Raw genomic sequence first — 22,345 nt, forward strand, 5'->3', positions numbered from 1 at the left:
GACCCTGAACTCGAGCCCAGGACTCTAAGATCATGGCCTGAGCCGAAGGCAGAGGCTTAACCCACTGAGCCATCCAGTCACCCTATATCACATCTTCTTTATCCATTCATGCACTGGTGGACACTTAGGTTGTTTCTATACCTTGGTTATTGCAAATAATGCTGCAGTGAACATATGGATGCATATATCTTTCTGAATTAGTGTTTTGTTTTCTTTGGATGAATACCCAAAAGTGGAATTGCTGGATAATATGGCAGTTCTGTTTTTACTTTTTCGAGGAAACTCCATACTCTTTTGCATGGTGGCTGCACCAATTTACATTCCCACTAGCAGTGCATGAGGGTTCCCTTTTCTCCACATCTTAACTGCTAACTCTCGTTATTTCTTCTCTTTAGCCATTCTGACTGGTGTGAGGTAATATCTCATTGTGGTTTTGATGTGTATTTCCCTGTTGATTGGTGATGCTGAGCATTTTACCATGTGTCTGTTGGCCATCTGTATGTCTTCCTTGAAAAAATGTCTATTCAGATCCTTTGCCCATTTTTTAATCAGATCACTTTTCTAATTGTTACAGAGTTGTGTAAGGTCTTTATATATTTATTTCAAATTTTAACCACTTATCAGATTTATGCTTTGCAACTATCTTCTTCCAGTTGGTAGGTTGCCTTTTTAATTTCTGTTGATTGTTTCCTTTGCTGGGCAGAAGGCTTTTAGTTTGATGTAGTTCCAATTTTTATTTTTGCTTTTGTTGCCTTTGCCTTTGGAGTCAATTTAAAAAAAAATCATCTCTAAGACCCATGTCAAGGAGTTTACTGCTTATGTTTTCTCCTAGGAGTTTTATAGTTTCAGGTCTTAAATTCAAGTGTTTAATTCATTTTGAATTAATTTTTGTGTATGATGTAAGATAGTGGTCCAGTTTTATTCCTTTGCATGTGACTGTCAAGTTTTCTGAACTGGACATTCATTTATGGAAGAGATAGTCTTTACCCCATTGTATATTTTTGGCTCTTTTGTCATAAATTAATTGACCATACATTTGTGGGTTTATTTCTGGGCTGTCTTTTCTGTTCCATTGATCCATGTGTCTGTTTTTATGTCAATACCATTCCAATACCACTCCGTTTTGATTACTATATTCAACTTTGTATATCGTTTGAAATCAGGGAGTGTGATGCCTCCAGCTTTGTTCTTGTTTTCCAGATTGCTTTGGCTAAGCAGTATCTTTTATGGTTTATATAAATTTTAGGATTCTTGGTTCTATTTCTGTGAGAAATATGTTTAGAATTTTGATAAGGATTGCATTGAATCTGTAGATTACTTTGGGTAACAATATTAATTCTTCCAATCCATGAGCATGGAATACCTTCCCATTTGTTTGTGTCTTCTTCAATTTCTTTAATCAATGTCTTACATTTTTCAGTGGGCAAATCTTTTACCTTCTTGGTTAAATTTATTTCTAGTTATTTTATTCTTTCTTTGTTTCTTTTTTTGCTATTTGTTCTTTCTGATGCAGTTATAAATGGGATTGTTTTCTTAATTTCTCTTTCTAATTGTGTGTTGTTATTGTCTAGAAACACAACAGATTTTTTTTTTTAAAGATTTTATTTATTTATTTGACAGACAGAGATTCACAAGTAGGCAGAGAGAGAGGGGGAAGCAGGTTCCCTGCTGAGCAGAGAAACTGATGTGGGGCTCAATCCCAGAACCCTGAGATCATGCCCTGAGCCGAAGGCAGAGGCTTACCTCACTGAGCCACCCAGGTGCCCCTAAACACAACAGATTTTCTGTCTTGATTTTGTACTCTACAACTTTACTGAATTTGTTGGTTCTAATAGTTCTTGGTAGAGCCTTTAAGGTCTTCGATATGTAAAATCATGTTGTCTGCAAACAGTGTGAGTTTTACTTCTTCCTTTCCAATTTGGATGGCTTTATTTCTTTTTTCCTGCCTAATTATTCTGTCTGGGACTTCCAACACGATGTTGAATAAAAGTGGCAAGACTGCACATCCTTACTTTGTTCCTGATCTTAGAGGAAAACCTGTTTTTTCACTTTTGAGTATGATATTAGCCATGGGCTTGTCCTACACAGCTTCTATTTTGTTGAAATACATTCTCTCTATTCCCACTTTGTGGAGTGCTTTTGTCATAAATGGATGTTGATGGATGTTGTGTTTTGTCAAATGTTTTTTCTTCATCTGTTGAGATGATCACATGATTTTTACTCTTCATGATCTTTTTGATGTACTGTTGAATTCAGTTTGCTAATACTTTGTTGAGGGTTTTTGCATATGTTCAATGGGGAGACCCCAAATTTTTTATAAGCATAGATATGAAATGAATAGGGTTTTTTTTTTTTTTTTTTAAATTTCAGCATTGATTACTCCCATTGCAGACTTTGGAGTGGATGCAATGGAAGCTAAATGTGCTTATTTACTTAGTAAATCTCTTTTTGAGGTATTGACCATGTTACAGCATACTCCCTTTTTAGAATTTCCTGTATTTTAAGGCTATTGGTTGAATTCTGTCGAGGATGTCCAAAACAAAATGAAGCATAGTAGGGGTGCCTGGGTGGCTCCGTTGGTTAAGCATCCAACTCTTGACCTCAGCTCAGGCTTCATCTCATGGTCAATAGTTCAGGCTCTGAGTTGGGCTTCATGCTGGGCATGGATCCTACCTTTAAAAAAAAAAAAAGATGAAACATGTAATTTCACAACACCAAAGAAGCCATATTTACATTATAGAAGTATTTTGGAAGATTTAGTAATTCACAGCGTCTTTGTCCTGTGTTAATAGCAAGGATAAAATAGTGGAAGCAGTTTCATTCTGGAAGCTTTCTCCTACTTTACTCCATTTGGAGTTGAGCTTTAGTGGTAATAACCATAGGGAACATTTTTAAGTCCAAAGTTATTTTGGTTAATTCAAAAGACTATTTTTATCCAATCACTGTCTAATTGAATTATTCAATAGATTTTGAACTCAAAATGTCATTACCAAAAGCAGAAAGGATAAGTTGTTAGGTATGTATGCCCCTTCTACAGGTACTATAGCTAAGGTACCAGTCTCCAAATACTTTGACGTTATGCAGAAACCTTGAAGGGCCAGTAAACTAGGTCTCTAGATTCTATCAATAGCCAGTTGTGCAACCTCAGAAAAATAATTCCAGCTTTTTGGAACTATGTTTTTTTCATTTCCAAAATAGGAATGTTGGGTTAGACTGTTGTTTTTGTTTCTGTTTTGTTTTTCACCATCAGAGGACTTCATTGATAGCAGTTGTCTGGGGAATCCTCGTTGGAAACCTCCAATTAGCTTATGGGGTTAATTTGAGGACAAGTACGTAACGTCTATTAGGTGTTAGGTGGGCATCACAGAATTCCCAAAGTTTCTTTCAGATTCTAATATTCTATGATCCTATGATTTATTGGGTGCCTATCTTCCCTCAATCGTCATCAACAGAAATGAGTTATGGGGTATCTATTATTTTGCCATATTGGACTAGGCAAGAGGACACCAAAAAGTTAAAAAGACTCCTCTTCAGTCTGGCTGGGAATATAGCTGGGATAAAATTAAGGAAACAGGGTGATGTGTACCGGGTGGTAATGAAGACCCAGGGCCAGAGAATTTAGGAAGGCCTTTATAGACAGGACTTGAGAAAGGTTAACAAGGTAGAAGAGGGTGGACCTGCGGGAAAAAGTGATAAGGTTTTTCCAGGTGGGATAACTGGAGTCATCAGAAACATGGGAGCAGGAATATTCAACGCTTGTCTTTGAAGAGTGAGCAGGCCAGTTTGGCTGGAAAGAATTATATTATTATTTAATGAGTCTTTAATCCCAAATTGTGTATAGCAGCTTAGCTGTTATTTTAGCAAATGTGGTAGCTATTATTGCTATATTTAGCCAGCCTGTGGTACATCAGACTATCCAACTGTTTACAATTACTTTTATTAACTCTAGGGAAATTATTGATGTGTCTCAGAATCTCACACTGACACAGTGGAACAATCGGCAAATATTTATTGAATCCATACAGTATGTGAGTCTTCATGAGGCATAAACCTAGACTGGAAAGGTTCTAACCCTAAGGGAGCAGACTGTTGTTGCTGTTATAAAACCCCCTCAAGGGAAAAACAAAATAAAATGCAAGATCATACAGCCAATTTAGCACTTTAAAAAGTAAACCTTCAAGCAACCTATACTTACAAAAATGATCTTACTCATAATTAGGATGAGAAAAATCACTGATGAATCTAAACCTCTAGCTTGGGTCCAAGTCTTTTCTTATCCCCATATGAAGACAAGTATTTGGGGTGCCTGGATGGCTCAGTGGGTTAAAGCCTCTGCCTTCGGCTCAGGTCATGATTCCAGGGTCCTGGGATGGGGCCCCACATCGGGCTCTCTGCTCAGCGGGGAGCCTGCTTCCTCCTCTCTCTCTCTGCCTGCCTCTCTGCCTACTTGTGATCTGTATTTGTCAAATAAATAAGTCAGATCTTAAAAAAAAAAGAAGACAAGTATTTCCTTTCTCTTTTTAACCTACAGATCTTTTTTAAATTTTTTATTTATTTGACAGAGAGAGAGATCATAGGTAGGCAGAGAGGCAGGCAGAGAGAGAGGAGGAAGCAGGCTCCCTGCTCAGCAGAGATCCCAACGCGGGGCTCCATCTTAGGACCCTGAGATCATGACCTGAGCCGAAGGCAGAGGCTTAACCCACTGAGCCACCCAGACCCCCCTCTACAGATCTCTTCATGGTGTCCCATAGCATACCAAACTCTAAGTTCTGCAAGAACACATCTTCTCCTCTCCCTAACACACCATTTCTCTTCAAACAAAACATAACAATAGTAGAAACCATTTTCATTGTCACTTTTATCATAGAAGGCCAGCCACCAAAAAAACTTCAAAGCAAGCACAGCCAAGCCTGTCCTTTCTCTAGTAATTTCCACACTGGTAAATGGCACTATTTCCAGATTGACCTTCTGACCCAGTCACCAGGTCAGAAACTTGGGGCCCTAGAAGAAGACCATGTTGAGATGGGGGAAAATGGCGTACGTGAAGGTGGTAGAGATGAGACTGTCATGAGGCCAAGGGGTGTGTCTGTCTTGATCACTATATTTCTACAGTACTTGGCACTTAATAATTGTCCTATAAATATTTGTTAAATTAAGTAGAAATTTGTCTAAGAGTGGACATTATTGCTTTATCAAAAGGGAGAAATAAATTAATATTCATCTTTTGCTTTTTCTAGATAGCATGAAGTTTGGCCTACAGATTCTTGAATTGTTACTATTGGTACTTTGGTTCAGTTTCCTCAGGGGCTGAATAGAATTCTGAGAGCTACCTTCAAAATCTAACCAGTATTTACAATCTGACTTCTAAGGGAAATTGAACTCAGTGTGTTGAGTAGCCAATTTACAAAAATACCTTTGGAACACACTTGTTTGAAAATCGAGGATTTGCTCTTCTATGTGATAAATGCTAAATGACTACTTCAGGTGCTAGACACTAACAGTGAATGAAGGAGGGCAAGATTGCTTACAGAGGGGTAAATGAGAGAACTTTTCAAGATGGAACTTTTAAACAGAACCTTTAAGAGTGGGCAGGAGTTGGGAAGACAGAGAAAAGGAAGAAGGGCCTTCTAGATGAGAGAAAAATCGTGAACAAAAGCAGGAATTAGAAGAGGTCAGGAGGGATAGTGAGTAACTGTCTTAAGTTGTGAAGAGAAGTATCAGAGATATGTAGAAAGAATGTTACTGCAAGAGTAGCATTTTTAGGAAGATTAATTGGTGGTTGTCTGTGGCATGATTTGGAGCTGAAAGAGACTGGAAATGTGAAAATTAATTAAGAGTCTATTTCATAAATCCTGGCATGAGATAATGGCCTAACCCAGAGTGGTAGTGGATATACCAAGAACATGGAAAAAGAAAACAGGAAATGAATGATATTTTGTTATTTCGCACAGCAGAAATTATTCTCTAGGCTTTCTGATTTATAACAAAAACATAAACTTCAGGGACTAGTCTCTCAAATACATCATTGCAAAACCTTGTATTATTTTTCTTGAAGTAGTTTTTGTTTATATAAAAATCACATTAATGTTATATAATTATACTGATACAGTAACCAGTAGAACTTTTCAATTTAGAAAAGGCACACTGATACTTGTATGTTCGGCGAAATTGTGGGTTAGACAATCTGCAAAAGTCTCTTATTATAAAACACTTGGAAATCAGGGTAAAATAAAGCATCCCCATACACCAAAAGTGAAGACTGAGTTGAGAATGAAAACAGTGTGGTGAAGGACGAAGTTATGACTGCCATGGAGCATTTACTGGTCTTGTTAACTCAGAATCTGAGGTTTATTATCCTATGCAAGAGCATGAGAGGCTTTGGGCCAGTATCAAGTTGGACACCCCCACAAATGCTAAAGTTCCCAAGTATTGTGTCCTCAGAGGAAGGGAAAGCAAGGAAAAATCTGTCTACCAACACAAGGAGGCAACCAGGAATTTTTCACCTGTATTCTAGGTGAACTGAAATCATATTCACGTTAAATTCGTAATCACAGGTCCGCACAAGGTTTTGTTGTTTGAACTTATACTATCTCTAGGGGTCCAGGAACTCTCCCACACTGAGAAATCAACACCCCCTCCCAAAAATGAGGTTTAGGCAAGGTTGGTATTACTCATGGAGTGCTTGGTAGAAGAAAATGAAAACCTTTCTGGAAGGGTATGCATTCAGTCATACTGGCACATAGTTTCCACAGAGGAAGCCTGGCAGACTAAAATTATAAAATACACAGGAAATAATTTACTATGAGTGAAGTTTTGCAAATACATCATATGGCATGATTAGGCCCCAAGAACTTCAATTCATGGAAGTATCGGTTAGATATTATAAAATATCTGGTTTATACAACTGTGGACTCCAAAGAGGACATTAAGAACATAATAAAAGAACAAACTATTTAAAATTTTAAAAAAGTATTTTGGGGTGTCATTCTGGGCAGATTGTTAGGAAAAGGGAGCTATTTGGGCATCAGCATGGTTAAGACTGATGGTTGGGAGTTGTCAGCATTCCAATCATGGTGTCCAGGGAACTGCTATGAACTTTCATCCTATTCAATTAGTGCCTGTGCTAAATAGTCAGATATCAGGGGTGAGGCCTTGTGGCAGGGATCTCCAATGAGGTGGTGATAATTTAAGTCAAATTAAGTAAAAGAACAGTGGTTGTGAGATTTCTCTCCGGTTGGAAATAAGACCCCAGCAGTCCAGTAGAGTGTAGGGCTGGTGATGGTGTTGGGGAGGTGTCAAGGTTAGCTACTGACAAGGACTAGGGTGATTGTCAAGACTCCAGTCAAAAGGGCTTATATATCAAAAGATATATATCTAGGAGATGGGTTACCAAATAAACTGGAGAAGAAGTCCCATAATGCAGATTAGGTATGCACAAAGAAGACGGGGGCAGGGAAGATGGAAGGCAGGTAGGTACGGGTACCTTTGATCCCAGAGTTAGAACAACAAGACTCATTCCAGACCCTACATACTGATGGAAATGGGGTTTCCGATATGCTACCAGGCTTGGTTCGGATTTGTTCACAGCTGGAGCAAATTGAGGACCTGACGTTGGTCCTGAAATTTCACGAGGCAGGCACCCATCCAGCTGACTGTATTTAGATATCTCCTTATCTCTAGACTGTGCAAGGCCTTGAGGCCTTAAAAAAATTAAGAATATTGCATTAGTATTGGATAATCAAGCAATTGTCATGCCTTCTAATTTACTACAAAATATCACGCAGAAGATGTCTTTTTCATGTGACCTCTATTTAAGTGAATGCTACATCTCAGTGAACAGATTTATGATAAATTCATCCAACTTTTTGTTGTCTTCCACTGTCCGTATTAATTTCTTTTAATGTGTTTTTTGAGAGAAGCACTTTCTCCTATTCTGACGAAGCATTTCTCGAGGAGTGACTTTTCCTTTAAAGTTCTTAATTTAAAATGTCATTTAGAATGTTGGAATATTTAGGATGGTTTTTATTTGAGAGATAGAATCCCAGTCAGCCCTGTCCCCACTCTGCTGCCATGTTGTTGCCCACTTAGTCGGGAAGGACCCTGGCAGGAGCTGCTCACTTCTGGAAAGAGCCTACAGCTTCTGGATTCCCAGGGTTGGGGATTTGCTTCTGAGAACCAGAAGAGGTCTCCTGGGTCAGACCTCTTGGGAACTGTGCTGCCGGATTGCTTGTGAGTTTCCAGAAACTCCTGGGCCTTTTGACTCAAATGGCTCCTTGCTGCCCTCTGCTCTCAAGAGAGCCCCCTCTCCCAACCCCACCCCTGGCCCCAACGCACCCTCCTTTTGTCTCCAATTCTGGGAGCCTGCCTTAGAGTGTCTTCCAGTGTGCTGTTCGGCTGTGCACTTAGAGTGTCTTCCAGTGTGCTGTTCTGTGTGCTGTTCGGGTGTGACAACACTGGCAGTACTTTGTGGCAATCTTCCAGAGTTAAAAAGTTGTTTCCTGTAAAACAGAAATAAAATTCCTAGATTCTGTTGTTTGACTTTGAGGGCAGAGAGGAGGCTAAAGAAAATTGGTTTAGAGTGTGCTCTAAAATGTCCAGAGTATGTTCCAAGATGCATCTCATTTTGAGAAATTCATTTGGAAGAAAAAAGATTGGTTAAGGAAACTCTAGGTTAGTTGGAAAACAGAAGTGTAGAAATCTGCATGCCACTCTCCATTATGGAAACTCAGAATTCCTAGGAGCATGTTAATAGTTCTTAGAAGTCCTCTGGTAGAGAAACCTCTTTAATTTAGATCAATCAGTGCTTTCCAAACTTTTTGATCTCCATAACATTTTTTGAAGAATACATATTATTATCTTGAAGGAACTAGGATGGCGGGGACCAAGCTTTGGAAAACACTAATTACCTGTATCTGATGGCATTTGCTCAGGCTTCATTTTCTTTGTAGCTTCTGCCACAGAGGCCCACTTTTACTCCCTGGATCTTTCTTTGTTGGCCTTTGTGACCTCCCTTATTCTGATGTTCCTTCTACCCCCTCTCTGTGTCCTAAACCTGGATGCTCTCCAACACTCAGGCCTCAGTTTGCAGTTCTATTTTAAATTTTTTAAATAACTCTCTTCCTTTGGGATCACATTCTATCTTCTGGTTTCAATCAATACCCATATAGATTAAAAAAAAAAAAATCAAACCCTAGTATCTCTCCTAGCTCTAGTCCTGCATTTCAAAATGCCTCCAGAATATTTTCACTTGTATATTCTGCTGTTACCTCAAATTCAACATGTCTAAGCTTGTCTTCCCACAATATGTATCCTTTTCAGTGCACATACACAAACAATAACCTGTTACAGTTCATAAAGGTAGAGAAAGCCCCATATTAGTAGCAATAAAAAGATTAAATACTCAGAAGTATACATAATAATAAGTGTGTAAAACTGGATGTGAAAAATTTAGAACACTTCTGAAAGTAAAAAATGTAGACTTGAACAGATGGAAAAGCATCATCTATTCTTGGATAGGATGAGTCAAGATTATAAAAATGTCTTTAAGTCAATTTATAGATTGAATGCAATTCCCCCCAAAATATCAACAAGGTGTTGTTTTTTTTTTAATGGAGCTGTATAAATTGATACTAAAGTTCTTATGGGAAAATAAGCAGGCAAGAATATTCAGAATAACAGGGCACCTGGGTGGCTCAGTTGGTTTAGCATCTGCCTTCCGCTCAGGTCATGATCCTAGGGTCCTGGGATCCAGCCCCACATTGGGCTCCCTGCTTGGTGGGAAACCGGCTTCTCCCTCTCCCTCTCCCACTCCCCTGCTTGTGTTCCCTCTCTTGCTGTGTCTCTCTCTGTCAAATAAATAAATAAAATCTTAAAAAAAAGAATATCCGGAAAAACATTAAAAAATTATGAGAAAAGAAAGATGCCAAAGAAGGTAAACTACTTCATGTGAAAAGGAAGGAAATTTTAAGAAAATCAACATTTATTTGTTTATTTGTGCAAACGAAATACAGAAAGGGTAAACCAGAAATGAGATCGGTTACCTCCAGGGAGTAAGTGGGAATGGGTAGAAATAATGTGTAGTAAGAATGAGGAAGAGTGACACTTATCTGTGTCTGTCTTTTTCTATTGCTTTGACTCAGAACCATGGCAATGTTTCACACGCTCCCTCCACCGTCCTCAGCAAAATAAATAAGTAAAGTCAGCCAGGACTTGGGAGGAACCTTAAGTGGAACATGAAAAGTAACAAATAAACTTAAGTGCATTAAATGAATAACATAATTGCACTGAAGCAGTTGGGGAAGGAAAGAACTAACCTAATCAACCTTGGAAAAACAGTTTTTGATCATAAACTGCAAGGTAAAACTCAAAATCCTGCACAGAAATACTGTACTCTTCTTAGTAAATTTTTTTTTCTTATGGGGATATGAGCTTACAATTCTGAAACTACTTTATGTGTATACTGTAATTGAACAAATAAGAAAATATATTGTGGATAATGAGAACCACGTTTCTCCCTGTCAGAGAAAGAAGTTACAAATAATAAAAGGGGGGAAACCTAGAATGAATTTAGTGGTATTGGATTAAAATTGAAGGTATTAGTATGAACTTATGATTTTATGTATATATGTGTGTGTGTGTGTGTAAAACATAAAACATATACATACACACAGAGAGATGAATAGTTTGGAAATAAATATAGATGCGTGTGTGCATGTGTTATTATACGCACATATATTTCCTATCTTTGTTCACTGAGTGGGCCTGGGAGCAATGAAAACCCAATAGGACTGGGCTTATCTAACAACCAGGTCTTTGTTTCTAAATATCACTCTCTACTAAAAGAAACCAGAGTTTTTTTGGAAAATGGCTGATTCCAGGGCTAGGGCGGGGAAAATACAAAATGCACCTGGACCATCTTCTAGTGTCAGAAAATAAGGAAATGCTCAAAAAATGATAGAGGTATTTTGAAAAGACAGAGCAATCAACTTGTACAATTTACCAATAACTGAGTCTGGGGAAATTTGAGCAAGAAAATAAAAAATGACACTTTGGGATTATAACCAATAGAATAAAATAAATATCCATGAATCCACACTGAAATAAATAAATATTTGAAAAAATAAATAAATACAAGGGGAGAAAGCACAGCCCTTTCTTGCAGTAATATTCTAATCCATAAGTGTAGAAGGAATGATAAAAATAGAAAATCACCATTAGTCAAATACCAAAGCAATAACAGTTGCAGGCAAGACCTATCAACACATAGTACAACTAGTGGACAAAATATCAGAAACAAGATTGTAGAGTCTCAAAGTATCTCTTACAATGTACTTCTTACTTACGAGAAAAATGTAACTGTACATTGAAGAAAAGTCACAGACACTAACTTAACTAAGGGGATCAAATTTAACATGACCAGTAATAGGATATATTGACTTGTATCCTGATGTGATAGACTGAAAAAGGCACAACATTGCTTTGGAGGTACTTTTACCAAAAATAATAACATCAATTTATCATGAACATATCAGAGAAACCCAGATTGAGAAACATTCTACAAAATAACTGAACAGAATTTTTCAAAAGTGTCAAAGTCATGGAAGACAGAGGAAAAATAAAAACAGAGAAATTCTCATGTCTTGGAGGAGACTAGAAATAAGACAACTAAATGCAATGCGGGATTCTGGATTAGAAAAAGGCAGTTAGAGGGAAAACTGGATAAATTAGTATATGGTATGTAGACTAGTTAATTGTGTCACATCAGTGTTAATTTCTTGGCTTCAGTAACTTTACTATGTTATAGTTTACCTTTACAAATACACATACAAATATAGCCTTATGCCTTGGGGCACCTGGGTGGCTCAGTCAGTTAAGAGGCTGCCCTTGGCTCAGGTCGTAATTTCAGGGTCCTGGGATCGAGCCCCACATCAGGCTGCCTGCTCAGCGGAGAGTCTGCTTCTCCCTCTCCCGGCTGCTCTGTCTACTTGTGCTCTCCATCTCTCTGTCAAATAAATTTTTTAAAAAATCTTAAAAAAAAAAAAAATAAAAAGACTTATGTCTTGCTGTAATCATACATTTCAACAAAATAATGAGCATTAAAGGAAAGTGGAAAGACACATTGATAGTTTATCATGAGAAAAACATATAGGCTATTTATATGACCTTTAAGTTGTTATTAGATATCAAAGTAAATTTTTTATTATCTTTAAAATTCTTTAAAATTTGTTCTTTTTTTTTTTTTTTTTTTAAAGTAAGCTCTATGCCCAGTGTGGAGCCCAACATGGGGCCCAAACCCACGACCCTGAGATCAAGACTCAAGCTGAGATCAAGAGTCAGTCAATCAACCAACTGAGCCCCCCACATCCCTTAAAATTTATTCTTTTAGGTATCATCTTCCCTCACTGTATTTTGATATCATTTTAACATACTGAGATTTTTTTGTTTTTCCTATTTGTGTGTAAGTATGTGTGTAACTACACTTCTATAGATATCTTATATAGGCAGGTTCTATTCACTCAGATAGGGATGTTCCCTTCTCTCTATCTAGCTATAAGTCCTCTGGAGAAAACTGGATGAGGATCCTGTGTGGAGACATTGAATTCCCCTAACCTTTCTTAAGCTAGTGAAAGGTCTTCTTTTTGGAGTTTCTGATACTTTAGTTGCAGTCAACATACAACTAATGTGCTTTGAGTAGCCCGCATGCGTATCTTTTTTCTGAAATTGGAAGAGTAGCCTGATGACACTACTAGTGGGGGGCACATGAGTGGTTCAGTTGGTTAAGCATCTGACTTCAGCTCAGGTCATGATCTTTGGGTCCTGGGATCAAACCCCAAGTGGGGCACCTGGGTGGCTCAGTGAGTTAAGCCTCTGCCTTCGGCTCAGGTCATGATCTCAGGGTCCTGGGACTGAGCCCCACATCGGGATCTCTGCTCAGCAGGGAGTCTGCTTCATCTCCCCCCACCACCCTGCCTACCTCTCTGCCTACTTGTGATCTCTTTCAAATGAATAAATAAAATCTTAAAAAAAAAAAAAAGACAAAAAACAAAAACCCAGGTGGAGCCCCAGGACCAGCTCCAAGCTCACAGTGAGTCTGCTCATTCCTCTGCCCCTCTCCTCTGCTTTTGCACTCACTCTCAATAAATGAATAAAATCTTAAAAAGAAAAATTAATACAATTTTGAACAAAGCAGAGGCGTCTGTTCCTTGTAATTTTTATACTTGGAATTAGGTTCTTTACTGACAGTAAAATACAGACAAAACTCAATAGAAGATCTCACCAAGATACTAGCCAATAGGATCCAGCAGTACATTGAAAGGATTATTCACCGCGACCAAGTGGGATTTATTCCCAGGCTGCAAGGTTGGTTCAACATCTTCAAATCAATCAATGTGATACACTAAATTAGTAAAAGAAAGGACAAGAACCATATGACCCTCTCAATAAATACAGAAAAAGTATTTGACAAAGTACAACATCCTTTCCTGATTAAAACTCCTCACAGTGTAGGGATAGAGGAAATATACCTCAACATCATAAAAGCCATCTACTAAAAGCCTACAGTGAATGTCATTCTCAATGGGAAAAAATGGAGAGCTTTCCCCCTAAGGTCAGGAACACAGCAGGGGATGTCAACTATCACCACCATTGTTCGACATAGTACTAGAAATCCTAACCTCAGCAATCAGACAACAAAAAGAAATAAAAGGCATCTGAATCAGCAAAGAATTCAAACTTTCACTCTTCATAGATGACATGATACTCTATGTGGAAAACCCAAAAGATTCTACCCCAAAATTGCTAGAACTCATACAGCAATTCAGCAACATGGCAGGATACAAAATCCGTGCACAGAAATCAGTTACATTTCTATACACTAACAATGAGACAGATGAAAGAGAAATCACGGGGTTGATCCCATTTACAATTGCCTCAAAAATCATAAGATACCTAGGATTAAAACTAATCAAAGAGACAAAGGATCTGTACTCAGAAAACTACAGAACATTAATGAAAGAAATTGAGGAAGACACAAAGAAATGGAAAAATGTTCCATGCTCATGGATTGGAAGAATAAATATTGTTAAAATGTCTATGCCACCCAAAGCAATCTACACATTCAATGCAATCCCTATCAAAATACCATCAACTTTTTTCACAAAGCTGGAACAAATAATCCTAAAATTTTTATGGAACCAGAAAAGACCCCGAATAGCCAAAGGAATGTTGAAAAGGAAAACCGAAGCTGGTTGCATCACAATTGTGGACTTCAAGCTCTATTATAAAGCTGTAATTCTCAAGACAGTATGATACTGGCACAAAAACAGACATATAGATCAATGGAACAGAACAGAGAAATGATCCTCAACTCCAGGTCAACTAATCTTCGACAAAGCGGGAAAGAATATCCAGTAGGAAAAAAGACAGTCCCTTCAACAAATGGTGTTGGGAAAATTGGACAGCCACATGCGGAAGAATGACACTGGACCATTTCCTTACACCGCACACAAAAATAGACTAAAAATAGATGAAAGACCTAAATGTGAGATAGGAATCCATCAAAATCCTAGAGAAAAACACAGGCAGCAACCTCTGTGACCTCGGCCACAGCAACTTCTTGCTTGACACATCTCAAAGGTAAGGGAAACAGAGGCAAAAACAAACTATTGGGAGTTCAAGTTAAAACACTTTTGCACAGCAAGTGAAATAGTCAACAAAAACAAAAGATAACCTACAGAATGGGAGAAGATATTTGCAAATGACATATCAAATAAAGGGCTAGAATCCAAAATCTATAGAGGACTTATCAAACTCAATACCCAAAGAACAAATAATCCAATCAAGAAATGGGCAGAAGACATGAACAGACACTTCTCCAAAGAAGACATACAAAGCCAATAGAACACAGGAAAAAATACTCAACATCACTTGGCATCAGGGAAATACATATCAAAACCATGATGAGATACCACATCACAACAGTCAGAATGGCTAAAATTAACAAGTCAGGAAAAAACAGGTGTTGGCGAGGATGTGGAGAAAGGGGAACCCTTTTACACTGGGTGGGAATGCAAGCTGGTGCAGCCACGCTGGAAAAGAGTTTGGAGGTTCCTCACAAAGTTGAAAATAGAGCTACCCCTTGACCTAGCAATTGCACTATTGGGTATTTACCCCAAAGATACAAATGTAGTGATCCAAAGGGTCACCTGCACCCCAATGTTTCTAGCAGCAATGTCCACAATAGCAAACTATGCAAGGAGCCCAGATGTCTACTGAGAGATGAATGGATAAAGAAGAAGAAGAAAAAAGAAATATTGCCTTTTACAATGACATGGATGGAACTAGAGGGTATTATGCTAAGCAAAATCATTCAATCAGAGAAAGAATTACCATATGATCTCACTAATATGTGGAATTTAAGAAACAAAACAGAGGATCATAGGGGAAGAGAGGAAAAAATAAGGCAAGATGAAATCAGAGAGGAAAACAAACCATAAGAGACTCTTAATCATAGGAAGTGAGGGTTGCTGGAGGGGAGGGGCAAGGGGATGGGGTAACTGGGGGACAGACATTAAGGAGGACATGCGATGTGATGAGCACTGGGTGTTATATAAGACTGATGAATCACTGACCTCTACTTCTGAAACTAATAATACCTTATATGTTAATTAATTGAATTTAAATAAAAAAATCTAATTGAAGATCTAGATAAAATTCATGTGGGTTCATATGGATGACTGGGTTCAAGAGTGAAGAGAGAAATATTCAGTCACTTATAAAAAATTTTCCAGAGACAAAATAGAAACCATTGCTGGGATTGTTAAGAGTTGCTGGTACCCATATTAATTGTTTCTATTTCATTTGAGTTCTGGGATACCGTTTAATAAAAAGAAGCTGGTAAATTACCAAATATTTCACACTGAAATTTGAACTGAGAAACTGCCATAAAAGATTCCTTTTAATTTTGAAGAATTATAGAGTAAGATGTTTTCATTTTATTTGGAAAGGAAAAAGTTAAGAATTGCCAAGAAAAAGGATGTTGTGCCCCTTAAAGACTGTAAGATTTAAACATGTGCCAAAATAAAGTTTTGTGTAAGATAGTTGGCAAGCTTTTGGATTACTGGAGGTGTACTACACACCAGCCCAAGAAGTTATTTTTCATGTATTTAAATTTGGTATACTGACAAGGGCATTTTGCTTATACTGAAGAGTTGTGGTAGCTATGGCAACACGACTTGAAACATTTCTTAGGTAACATTGCCTATGACTTTAAATGGGTACAGACACCCTCCCTCCTTCCCTCCCTCCTTCTCTTTGTTCCTTCCCTCCTTCATCCCTTTCTAAGACTTTATTTATTTGAGAGAGAGCGAGCACGCAAGCAGCAGGGGTGGAGCAAAGGGAGAGGGAGAAGCAGGCTCCTCACTGATCGTTGACAAAACATGGGGCTCAATCCCAGGACCCTGAGATCATGACCTGAGCTAAAGGCAGACAATTAACAGACTGAGCCACCCAGGCGCCCCTATACAGATCCTTTTTCATAGCACTTGTTACGCCATGTCTAAATGGCTTGTTCGCCTAACCATCCTTTCAACTGGATTGTAATTCAGAGCAGACACTGAATTTTGTTCACTATAGTGTCTCCAAGATTTGGGTGAGGGCCCAGCATTGCAAAATGGGGTCCAATAATTACCTGAGGAATGAATGAATGAGTGAAATGAATCTCATTCTCTAAGATAGATTCTAATTTGAAAAGAAGGCAAAGGAAAATATTGGTGATCATGTCATTGGGCATAATCTTCAAGATGCTGACGTTCTATCAGAGGTGACCTAGTTCTCCATCATGGGAACCTTTTTCTCAAAGTGACTTCAAGAGCTCAAGAGTGCTTTCAAATTTCTGTTGTCTTAGGCCCATCTCTTTACCTTGTTTTCGACACTCATGTTGTAGACGCTCTTTCTTCAGGCTTCTTAGTCACCATCACTGACTCTTAAGCTTTGTGTACCGGTTATAAGATTAAAATGACAACTCTGAAAAGTTTAAAACCAATGCCACACTATCAGCAAAAACAAGGGTATCTACAACCAATCTACAAAATTTGCCAGTTTCTGTCACATACCATTCAGTATTAAACAAGAGTAGTTACACAACGAGATGTGCTTGCCCAGCTGTACAAAGTCTTTCATAAGGACGTACAAACAATAAGGTATTAAGGATGTGGTTCTATCTGCACGTGTTCTTCTCTCAGTATTACTATGGAAGTGAATCTCTGCTATGGAACATGGAGCTAGTCCAAGATAAAATCTCGGCAGTATAATTAAGGTCTAATAAGGTCTATATTATGCAAGGCCTAGATGTAGACAGGTCAGTCACCTTTATCCAGAGTGATGAAAACACTTTTTTCCCCCAATGGTAAAACTAGCATAAAACTAGTACAGAGAATTTAAAAAACAGCAAAAAGAAAAAAAATCAAGATCCCACCCTACTGGATCAAGGCTTTATTACATTTGAGAATTTTTTTTTTCATATACACGTTTTTACGTAGATATATTCAGAATAAAGTACATTTCTAATTCTGCTTTTTTTAAATTAACATAACATCATTCATGTTTCCATGTTGTTTTATTCACACATATTATTTATAGCTTCAGAAAGTACATATCCTTGTTATCCAGCTGTGGAAGGGCGTTATATACACCATGGGATGAGACAATTGTGTGTGGGTTTTTTGTTTTGTTTTGAAAAACTGTAAGTTCATTGCTATAGTGATTTAAGGTTGAGTTAGCTCATTACATTTATGTGAAAGTATCTACTTTTGCATAAATATAGTAATATAATAAATAGCTATATAATAAATATAATAATTCTGTTGAAGGCCTCCTCAGCTTTTCCTCTTAGTTAACACGATCATCTGAGTTTCTCTCCTCCTCCCCAACCCCAGGGGCTGTAGTTAAGGCATCATTACACTTTATTAGCCCCTTTGTGGAAATAAAAAAATTTTTAAAGATTTTATTTATTTATTTGACAGAGAGAGAGAGATCACAAGGAGGCAGAGAGGCAGGCAGAGAGAGAGGAGAAAGCAGGCTCCCTGCTGAGCAGAGAGGCCGATGCGGGGTTCGACCCCAGGACCCTGAGACCATGACCTGAGCTGAAGGCAGAAGTTTAACCCCTGAGCCACCCAGGTTCCCCAGAAATAAAAAAAATAATAAAGAGATTAAGTGACTTTTGTAGTTTTAACACTAGCGGTAGCCCCATTATAGCACTCTCGATTCTTCTTGTGGACGGGGTACTATGATATTGGCTGCCTTGTGTCTTTTCTCTCATTTTCTTTCATAACAGATCCTGTACCTCCCTTGCCGGCTTGGTCGGTGAACGCATTCACTTGGACAAAGTGTTTCATTCAAAGGTGATAACATCCAAACAATTATAATTCTTCCCTGAGATTGGAAATTTCAATCTGGAAATTTCCATATGGAAATTGAGGCTTCCAAGCTAAGAAGATGTCAAGTTGGTGCTCTAGGCAACTATTTTTCCTGCCTACTGGGAGAAGACGTGTCTTTAGGGAGAAAGAATAAAGCTGAGCAGAAATGAGAGGTAGAAGGAGAACGAGAGAGCTGACACTCTGGTTCCTAGAGGTTTTCATTCAGTTTTGTGAACTACTCTGGTATATTTTCTACCACTACAAGGCAATAAACTTAAACTTGCTTAACTGGGTTTGTTCCTTTATAACTTGCAGCCAGGAAAGTCCTAACTAACTCAGTTCCTGGAACAGTAGATAAGACAATTTTCAACCACCCAAGAAAAGCACCCTCACTAGATAGAGTTAAAATACTCAGCTCCTAATAACAACATAAAACTATGAGAATACCTGACCTGGCAGAGTATTTTGGAAATTAAGCCTTTTAATTACTGTTGAAAATCAGTTAATATTCAAAGAATCCAGGCCCACTATAATCAATAGTGTAGATATTTCCTGAAGTGTAGTGTTGTAGTCCATATGCCTGTAGTTCATTCGAGGGTGTGCTAGCCTAAGATACAAGAGGGTGGGATCAGAAAGTGAGAAACCGGTAAGAACTTAGTTCTGGGTTGATCATAATTTCTCAGGAATTAAACAAAATGGATGAAAGAGGAGTTGAGAGGTATAAGGACAAATGGCTGCTACATTTCTGTACCCTTTAAAAAGTATCTTTGCCAACCCCATATATTAGACTGCCTGTAGTTGCCTACAGCTCCATTATTTTTAAAGAAGTAAAAACTGTTAGTAGATGAACAAAAAAGCTCTGGGGCATAATATGGTTACCTTAGTGTTTCTAATTGTATTAACACTTTATTGGGATGGATTGAATTATCCATAATTAATTCTGTTGATGGAGATAGGAAGGGGGGGACTAATTTCATAATAAGGCCTGAATTTATTTTATCATTGTCAAGTAAATAGTACAATTTTGAAGGAATCTCAGCCTAAATTTTATCTTGCAGGCATTTTTCAAAAAAGAAAGTATTTACATTTAAAATATGAACATTCTGTCAGAGAAAAATGAAATGCAGATAAAATGCCTTGATACTTTAATGTTAATAAAGTATATATTCATGATGACAGCTCTGTGTTTCCTACTTAATATCGTAATGTAAAATCTAGACTAGAGACATGAAGCTGTTTTCATGGTAGTACAGTTTTGCAAGAAAAGTGATTTTGTTAGGGCAAACAATATTCATATCATGCATTAATATTTTATTTTAAATAATTGTGTGATTATTCTTTTAGTAACATACGGATTCCCTAACACTTCTGTTTTATAACCTCATCCTTAAAACCTTCAGTGGCTTGTTTTCTTGTAATTTCCTTAATTGTGATCTTAAACAGATCTTCAGTTCTAAATCTGCCAGTTGTTCTAATACAGATGCATAAATACATTTACTCCAGTTGGTTATTTATTCAAAGACAGCTTGTTTGTGGATACTGTCAGGACATCTGCATTTTATTGGATCTAATTTTTAGTAATAAAGACCTCCCACATTATAGATTCTTTCCAGTCTAAATTAGCCTGTGTGGGAAGCAAAGGAACCATCAGTCAGGGAGAAAAAATGAATCCATATGGTGCTGATGAGTCTTGTTTCCCCAGCTACAATGATGAAAGGGTTGAGTATAGACAGTGCCCCCAGCAGATCCCAGTTTCTTTCTCAAAAGCTTTCTAGAACAGGGTTGGTGTCAATCACCAGCCCAGTACCTTTGGACCAGTCCAGATCATCAATGTGCTAGGCATCAAGGCATAGACACCTAACTGAAATTTTGAGGGCACACTCTCCTTTGCCTCTCATCTTGCTCTGTTTTTCTTGCATGTATGCCAAGTCCCTGGATCTTGCCATTCTCCTTCCACTTTGGGGCTCACCTTTGCCTTTTGGACTTGTTGGATTTTGGATTCCCTGGTCCAATTTTAAGGCCTTTGGTTCAGGTTCCCATATAATCTCTGTGGTATGGATGGAGAAATCTTAAAAAAAATTCTGCAAGTGTCAAAAAGTAGTCAAAAATTTTATTCCAGCTTTTAAAAAGTGACAAACCAAACTTGGTAACAGAACTTCAATAGGTGACAGATCTTCACTTTTACAAGTTATACTAGTTCACTGTGCAGAGAAACAGACAGGAATTGAAAGCTTTTCTTTCAATTGCCTCCCCATATCCTGGAACAGTTCATTTCTCTTGGTCAATATCATTCATGGGATAAGGAGGAGGAAACTGGGCATATTCTTTACTATCAGTGTTATCTCCCTTAGCACAAACAAGAAAAACCTATTATTTCAACCCATTGTCAACTCTGAATCTCAGCCAGTGAGAAGATATGGTTTCTTAATACATTGCTTTATTTATGTTCAGGTACTTTTTTGGGTAAATTTAAATTAGTTTAACAAATTTCCTAGTTGCAAAGGGTGATGCAAATATTGACGATTTATTCTTAAAAAATTTATTATTTAGTGTAGTGGGTGGAATTGTATTCCCCCACCCCCCAAAAAAGGTATGTTCAAGTTTCTAATCTCTGGTACCTGTGAATGTAAGCTTATTTGGAAATAGCCTTTGCAGATGAAATCAAGTTAAGATGAGGTCATACTGGATAAGGGTAGACTTTAATCCAGTGACTGGTGTCCTTATAAGAAGAGGGAAATTTGGATACAAACATACTCTATCACGTGATGATGAAGCGAGAGATTTGAGTTGATGTGTCTATAAGCAAAGGAAGGCCAAAGATTGCTGGCAACCTGCAGAAGCTACAAAGAATCAGGGGAAAGCTAGAGTCCTTAGGACTTCCAACCTCTAAAACTGGGAGAGAATAAATTTGTTGTTTTTAAGCCATTTAGTTTGTGGTAATCTGTTACAAATTTCTCAGCACTGAAAGGGGGCCTTGGCTCACCAGATGATCTCTGAAGTCAGTTTCACTTGTAATATTTTATGCCTCTAAATCTGTAACATATCCTTATGTTTCCTCAATTGTATGCTTGTATAAACTGTATAAAAAGTCACTTATGGATTTAATGTCTCCTCCTTTTCCTGCCCCTCTCACCTCCCCCACTCCAAAGGGAGAAGTGTGTGAAACTTACTCTGCAAGATGAGCTTCTTTTCGGGTGTCCAGAATTGAAGGGCAAATTATTTCTCAGCTTAGGAGCTTCTCATGCCTCCTCTCTGCCAAACACCTTTGAAAAAGGAATAAACACTAATGTCTGTCCATGGACTAATCAACCTAGCAGTATAGAGAAACAGAGGAAATTCAACGCACATTTGAATCTGGGCCTCATCATACTCCCTGAGGAGGCAGTTTAAACTTTCTAAGCCTGTTTCCTTACCCATAAAATGGCCATAACAATATCGACTTCTTGGTTGTTGAGAAGACACGAAATAGAATGCTGTATGCACTTTTTAAAGGGCTTGGTATGGTGCCGCTTAAAAATATTACTTGCTGGGGCCCAGGGGTGGCTCAGGCGGTTAAGCACCCCACTGAGGTCATGATCTCAGTATTGTGAGACCCAGCTGGGCGCCCTTCCATGGCTCTGCAGTAGGGAGTCTGCCCCTCCCCCAGCTCGGGTTCTCGTTCTCAAATAAATAAAGAATTCTTTAAAAAGAAAAAAAAAAAAACAACACTAACTTGCTTAGAAAATTCTCGCTTACAGAAAGAATACTGAAAACCTCCAGGATCCCTCTTTCCACCCCCAGGTTGGAGCCTAAAGCGATCGGGAACCAGGGACCCCACCCCAAGGCCGCTGAGATGCCGCGATGAGATTAGGACTCGGGAACCCCCGCGCCAGGGGAGGAGCGCGCGGGTGACGCGGGCGGAAGTGCTCTCTCTCCACTGTCAGCTGCACCGG

General features: G+C 38.2%; 1 long non-coding RNA gene across 2 annotated transcripts; it reads right to left on the minus strand.

Moving 5' to 3' along the window:
* Positions 1-2,343: 2,343 nt before the first annotated feature.
* Positions 2,344-22,075, minus strand: LOC111143338. 2 transcript variants are annotated; one of them, XR_002640323.1, is made up of 5 exons: positions 21,827-22,075; positions 21,584-21,676; positions 16,918-17,022; positions 8,335-8,498; positions 2,344-2,673 (listed from the first exon to the last, which is right to left on the minus strand). It is a non-coding gene; the product is annotated as an uncharacterized LOC111143338 (long non-coding RNA). The 2 variants fall into 2 exon arrangements; XR_002640322.1 differs by lacking the exon at positions 16,918-17,022.
* Positions 22,076-22,345: the final 270 nt, after the last annotated feature.

This window comes from Enhydra lutris, unplaced genomic scaffold, assembly GCF_002288905.1.
Source record: "Enhydra lutris kenyoni isolate GAN:26980312 unplaced genomic scaffold, ASM228890v2 scaffoldscaffold1, whole genome shotgun sequence".
Taxonomy (NCBI): domain Eukaryota; kingdom Metazoa; phylum Chordata; class Mammalia; order Carnivora; family Mustelidae; genus Enhydra; species Enhydra lutris.